The sequence below is a fragment of the Zingiber officinale genome, chromosome 2A (assembly GCF_018446385.1).
Source record: "Zingiber officinale cultivar Zhangliang chromosome 2A, Zo_v1.1, whole genome shotgun sequence".
NCBI lineage: Eukaryota > Viridiplantae > Streptophyta > Magnoliopsida > Zingiberales > Zingiberaceae > Zingiber > Zingiber officinale.
Genome location: NC_055988.1, coordinates 77,570,751 through 77,577,978, shown reverse-complemented (window position 1 = coordinate 77,577,978; position 7,228 = coordinate 77,570,751).

The following is a 7,228-nucleotide window of genomic DNA, read 5'->3' as shown; positions in this document are numbered from 1 at the left end:
TGAATTAGGGTTCCTAATTCTCCTTCTAGTATTGATTCGGGTGGATTTTTCTGAGAAACAGAGGTTGTGTGGTGATTCCGGCCACCACAGCTTGATTGGGTTGATTCCTCCACCGGATCTGTGATCGTCTCCGGCGATTGAAGAAGCAGAGGTAAGGAAATCAATTGGTTATTGTTGTTCACAGATTTTTAGTGTACTCTCACTGTTCTTTTCTTGATCCGACCAGTGAAGGTGCATTGTGTAGTTTACTGCTTGTAGGAAATTGATACACTGTTAGTTCTCATTCTATTCTCTTGATCTAACCTTAGTTGCAGTAAGTCCAGTGTATTCCTTAACCTAGATCAATGATGGAATCAATAGGAGTTGTGAATTGTGTGGTTCAGTGGTGTAAGGCTGTGAGTGTACCATGTTTACTGGAACTTCTGTAGACGGTGTTGAACAAGGTTAGTTAACAGTGATGTGAAATTTGCTATGCTGGTTAATTAGAGGTTGAACATGTAGATAAACCTAATCTGAAATAGATTCAGTGATGTTTAGGTTTTCTTCCTGTTAGGGGTTTATGAAAGGGAGTAGTAATCACATTAACTATGGTTTTAAAGTTGATTATTTGTTTATAGGTAATTCACCTATTTGTATGTATACATATAATTACATTAAATTGTATACGTGATACAGGACCTTGATTGGCAACGTGCCACGTGACGCGGGTGATTCTGTTGATACGAGATATCTGGAGGCAGGTATTTCTTCCTTATCTCCTATTTAGTTCTTTGAACTATAAAGCATGGTTATATTCAGATGCTTAGGTTGCATTACCTTAAATCTGTATATTTGTTTTATTCCTGCTTGTCTCTTTCTATTTGAGCTTTGATATGATCTTGTTTACCTCGATACAGTCTCACCCTTGATATCGGAACTCTGTGCATGTGCATATGTAGAGTTTGTATCATAGAGTTGTCTGGTTTGTACGATTAGCATGTTTATCATGTATATTGATGTTGAGTGTACACGTGACGGGTATGTGGTATTGGGGTTGTATAGTTGGTTGACCATGTTGTGTGTTGGAGTATGTATATACGTTTGTGGTGGTTATTGGGGGTGTTGGGGTACACGATGGATGATGGTATTTATATTGTGACTATTCACATCATGTCATCATTCATTGCATACTGACGACTAATGTCTCCCTTGTGGTGAGAGGGTCGTCAGTTGTTTATAGCTGCCCATTCAGCCACTTTTGGAGAGTGGTAGATAGGAATGGAGCTAGTCCTGTCGCGCTTGCTCAGTCGTTCGGTGATTATACTCTGTCAGCCTCGACCACTCTGGAGTAGTGGGTCTTGAGGGTACAGTGGTCAGAGGGCTTGAGTTGTGAGTGGTCAGGGACTCTTAGCTATGTAGTTATATAACTACTTAGCTGACCGTCCGCTTCGGCCGCCTATAGCGGTGCTTGTACTGGAGGCTAGTACGGTTTGTCACGGACCCAAACCTCTTGGCCATACAGGGGTCGTGGTGTCTAGAGAGGTGGCGGGGGTGACCATGGAGCATGCATGCACTTTTGCATATGATGCGCGGTGCATCTGAGGAGATATTTTCGCATACATGCCTAGTAGATATTAGTTGCATGTGATTGTGTGCTGTTGCATTTGTTTGCGCCTTGTATGTTGCATTTGGGTGTCATACTGCATACATGTCATCTATTTTACATGTATATGCGATTGCATTTATATTTGCACAGGTGTCTTGAGTAGATCTGTTGCTATTCTGGTGAGTTTCCTGACTTTGGTATCACGGTCTTGATTTTAGTCGAGCATGTGCATCTATTGTGTCAGGTATGTTTATGTATAGTTGTTGTATCAGTTTGTAGCTAGATGTGTTATATTTCGATAGCATGATTCTATTCTTATTATGGAGATTGTATTCCTTGGTTCCTATGTCATTGTATCTACCATGCTTTATTCTGTTCTTATCCGCTGAGTTCTTTGTACTCACCACCCTGTCTATTCTGCTATGTTTTCAGGTAGTAGGTAGGTGACATGGAGTTTCTTGGAGTATGCTGCCAGTCGGCCCCTCTTCCCACGTTACATCCGAGGATTCTTATCGGTTGTTAGTTTCTTACTAGTAGTATTTCATGTTTCGTGGATTTGATGTTGTTAGATAGTACTATGTCTTGATACGTGTATTGTGGACTTATACCTGTGGTGTATTTTGTGGACTTTCGCATTTGTGGGTTTCATATTCGTTTTTCCACTATGCTTTTGATATAGCCGTGTGGGCTACATATTCAACTGCGTGGTTGTGGTTATTTTTATGTATATATATCCCAGCCGCATGTGGCTGACGTATTTTGCATGTATGTGAGGTTCAGATTGTCACCGGTACAGGGGAGGTGCTGCCGAAATTTTTCGGGAGGGACTTCCCCGGGGCGTAACAAGGTAATAGAAACAAAATGGGTATTCAGAAATAAACTAAGTAAAAATGGAGAAATTATTATAAACAAGGTTAGACTAGTGGCTAAAGGGTTTATTCAAGTAGAAGGACTTGACTATGATGAAACATATGCCCTAGTAGCTAGACTTGAGTTTATTAGAATGCTACTTAGCTATGCAGCCCATAAAGGATTTAAGTTTTATCAAATGGATGTTAAATCCACCTTTTTAAATGAGCTAATAAAATAAGAAGTTTATATAGGTCAACCATATGGGTTTGAAAGTTTAGATCATCCTAACCATGTCTTTAAACTTAAGAAAGTCTTGTATGGTCTTAAACAAGTACCTAGGGCCTGGTATAAAAGGTTAACCTCCTACCTAATTTCCAAAGGATTCAATCAAGGACAAATTGATCCAACTTTATTTGTAAAATCAATCAACCAAGATATCTTTATAGCCTAAGTATATGTAGACGACAAAATCTTTAGTTCAACCAATTCAGAATTTTTACAAGAGTTTATAACCTTAATGAAACGAGAATTTGAAATGAGCTTAGTAGATAAACTAACTTACTTTTTAGATTTACAAATTAAAGAAACTAATGAAGGAAATTATGTTTACAAACAAAAGTATATCAAGGAATTACTTAAAAAATTTGGAATAGAAAATACCAAGGAAATAAAAACACCAATGGAAACCAACACAACCTTAGATAATGATACAAATGGAAAACTCATAGACCTAAAGTACTACAGAAGTGCGATAGGTAGTATTATATACTTAACCACAAGTTGACCTAATATTTTATTTGCGATTAGTATGTGTGCTAGATACCAAACTTGTGCTAAAGAATCCCACTTAACTAACGTAAAAAGAATTTTTAGATATCTAAAAGGAACATCAAATGTAGGAATTTGGTATCCTAAAACACTCAACTTTGAACTCATAGATTACTCTGACTTAGACTATGTTGGTTGTTGATATGGGTTAGGTTTCATGGATCCCCGGTGAGGAAGGGAAAGAAGATAGCCGAGTTGAGTAGATGGGTCAATATCAATCAGGATATGCCTCCAAGGAGGTAGGCTAAGATCGGCTGGGATATACTTCCGAGTAAGCAGACCAGTATCGATCAAGATATACCTTCAAGGAGGTAGGCTAATATCGGCCGGGATATGCCTCCATGGAGGCAGGCCAATATCGATCGAGACATACCTTCAGGAAGGAAGGCCAATATCGGTCGGGATATGCCTCCAGGGAGGCAGACTCATATCGATCAAGATATACCTCCAGGGAGGTGGGATAAGATCAGCCGGGATATACCTCAAAGGAGGAAGGCCAATATCGGTCAGGATATACTTCCAAGTAAGCAGGTCAATATCGATCAAGACATACCTTCAGGAAGGAAGGCCAATATCGGCCGGGATATGCCTCCAGGGAGGCAGACCCATATCGATCAAGATATACCTCCAAGGAGGTGGGCTAAGATCATCCAGGATATACCTCAAAGGAGGAAGGCTAATATCGACCGGGATATACTTCCAAGTAAGCAGGTCAATATCGATCGAGACATACCTTCAGGAAGGAAGGCCAATATCGGTCGGGAAATGCCTCCAGGGAGGTAGACCCATATCGATCAAGATATACCTCCAAGGAGGTTGGCTAAGATCGACCGAGATATACTTCTGAGTAAGCAGACCAGTATCGATCGAGGCATGCCTTCAGGAAGGAAGGCCAATATCGGCCGGTATATACTCCCAAGTAAGCAGGCCAGTATCGATCAAGATATACCTTCAAGGAGGAAGGTCAATATCGGCCGGGCTGAATAATACCTTGAAAAGATACTTGATAAAAATTACATACTTGATAAAATATAGCCCAGTGATGGCTGGGATAATAAACATAGTGGGGAACAGATGGGCATTGCCCAGGGAATCTCATGAGAGGTAATAATAATTGACCAAACCTAGTTAAGCTCAGCTTCGACCGATACAAGGAACATTGTTATATTAAGCTATCTATGACATAGCAAAAGTAGGAGGGGCGAGTAGGAACGATAGAAACACTTTAAAAGGACTTGTGAGACAGGATAGAAGTAAATATTTCAAATAAAGTAGTTGATAAAGATATTTGTATGTGATTGTATAACAGGTGTTATATGTTTGGCGGGAAAGATGTTTTTAGACTATTTTGCAGGTACTAGACGACAAAGAAGGTATATCTGGGGTACAAAAAAGATTCCTTAAAAGTCATTTACCACAAGTACACAGCTTACATCATCTCATAACAAACTCTAACAAACCTGGGTCCACTTCATGACTACGGAGGTTATATGAAGTGGTATAAAAGGGGGAATCCTCTCCGTTGGCAAGGTAAGTTCACATCATTACGCACATTCATAACCCTAATTCTAAGCTATTGTTCATCATCTTCTTCTTCCTCTTTTCCCTACACAAAGAGAGATCACTGACTTGAGCATCGGAGGGCCTAGCCAGGGATTCCCACCCCGGTCTTAGGTCACTGACGATAGTGTTGGTTGGTCTCTTGTGCACAGGAAGCCTTGGAAGCTCCGGATCTGGGTTTTCTTCGGTTAGATTTCTTTCTCGCCATTGGAGCTTTGCACTAGGAGGGTATTCTGTGATTCTACTCTTCCCAATCCGCTTTGGGTTTCTCGAATTGGCATTCAATCAGGTATTATTCTTCATCAAAGCAGTAGGTTTTTTCTCCCAGCTCTCCATTTTGTCAAGCTTCTCAGACAAGATCAGTTGTAAACTAGACCGTAAAAGTACAAGTGGTGAATGTCAGTTACTTGGACCATCACTTGTCAACTGGTTTAGTATAAAGCAATATTGTGTTGCCTTATCTACTATTGAGGTAGAATATATAGTAATAGAAGAATATGTTGCACAATTGTTATGGATGATACACACTCTAAAATATTTTAACTTAAACTTTACAAATACAAAAGTATTAATTGACAATGTTAGCTCAATTAATTTAACAAAAAAAAACATGTGCATCATTCAAGAATCAAACACATAGAAATTAGATACCACTTTATCAAGGATCATGTCACTAAAGGTGACATTGAACTCAAGTATATTGAGTCCAAGTTAAACTTAGCTGACATATTCACCAAACCCTTCCCTGAAAGTGAATTTAGCAACTTATATCGACAATTAGGAATGTGTTTCATAAACTAGGACTACTATTTTTAAAATTATTTTCCAATAATTTGCAAATTCTAAGGTAAACTTTTTATTACATTTTTCTCAAAATTTCCTTATTCTTAGAATTTTCAAAATCAATTTTACCCTTAACCTAGATCAAATCCATAGAAAGTATGCTCCTATAGATTTAGAATTTAAGCATCTCACCAATATATTAGGGCTACCTTGTTTGTGTATTGCCAAACTTAGAAAGGGGTGAGATGCATAGGCAGATTGTCTGGACTTAAGATGCTTATATCAGTGCATCAATATAAGTCTGGGTGTTAAACACCAAATTTATAGTGATCAGGTTAAGTAATCCAGTTTAGTCAAACACTAACTGGATAAAAAGACATAATCTGACTAACCAAGTGAATGTTGTTATCATTTGATAGATAGTTAGTAACTAACGGTTAGATAGTTAAGGACAATTTATAGTTGATTAAATTATTTTGAAATAATCTCAGGTTCAGGGGAGAATTGATTTTCAAATTTTTCTAAAAATTGTTATACTTCTCATAAATCCACCTTTGAAAATACGTTTTGGAAAACTATGTTATTTCTCAATTCATAAGTTTTGAAAAATAAATTTGACAACTATTTTAATTTTTTTTGTAAAGTACTTTAAACCATTTTTTTTTAAAAAAAAGTTTTTGAAAAGTGTTACTTAAATTCTTGGAAAATGCCTTTTATTCTTGGAAAAGTTTCATTGTTGCAAGACCTGCCATTTTCATAATTTTACTTTTTGAAAACTTTTTTTTCCAGACTATTTTAAAAAGATTTTCTATACTCAAAACTCTTAAAGTATTTTTAGGTTAGTAGATTTTGGACATTTCAACTTTATTAGCCTTGCAAAAAATCTGCTATAAAATGTTTTAAATTTTGTTTTAAGATTTCTTTTAAAAACAAAATCAATTTGACACCTATCTTAAGAAAATTGCTTTGAAAGATATCTTGTAAAAACCTTATTATTTTCAGTTTCTTAAAAAACATTTCTATACTTAAGTTTTTTTCTAAAATAGTTTGTAGATAATAGTTTTCGAAACTATTTTGAAAGTTTTCTACAATATGCTAACCAATACTTTTTGAAAACACTTTGAAAAGCCTTTATGGCTATAAAAGTTTTTGTTAACTCCCCCAAGTAATCCTAGATCTTATCCTATTGTCAAATTTTTTTACTTTACCTAGCATATTTTTTTTCTTAGTTGTCTATTCATGTTTTTGATGAATGACAAAGGGGGAGGGTTGGGGATTAAGTTAGCAAACATCAAAATTCAAAAAACTAACATCAAAATTTGAATAACTTAAATATTATTTGTCTATTAAATAACTTAAATATCATTTGTCTATTTATGCTTGTATTTTTTTCCTAACTTAACCCAGGTTGTCATTACATCAAAAAGGAAGAGATTATTGGTGCAGTTTGCACTAACGGTCTAACTCAGATTTCAATGAATGATAAGTTAAGTTAGGTTTTGTTGTGATTTAACCACTTGATTAAGTGTGTAAGAGAAGTCCAGATAGGTCAACGGGTCGATCGAATATCTAGTAGGAAATCTAGCTAGGTCAACAGGTCGACTGGATAGCTAGTACGAA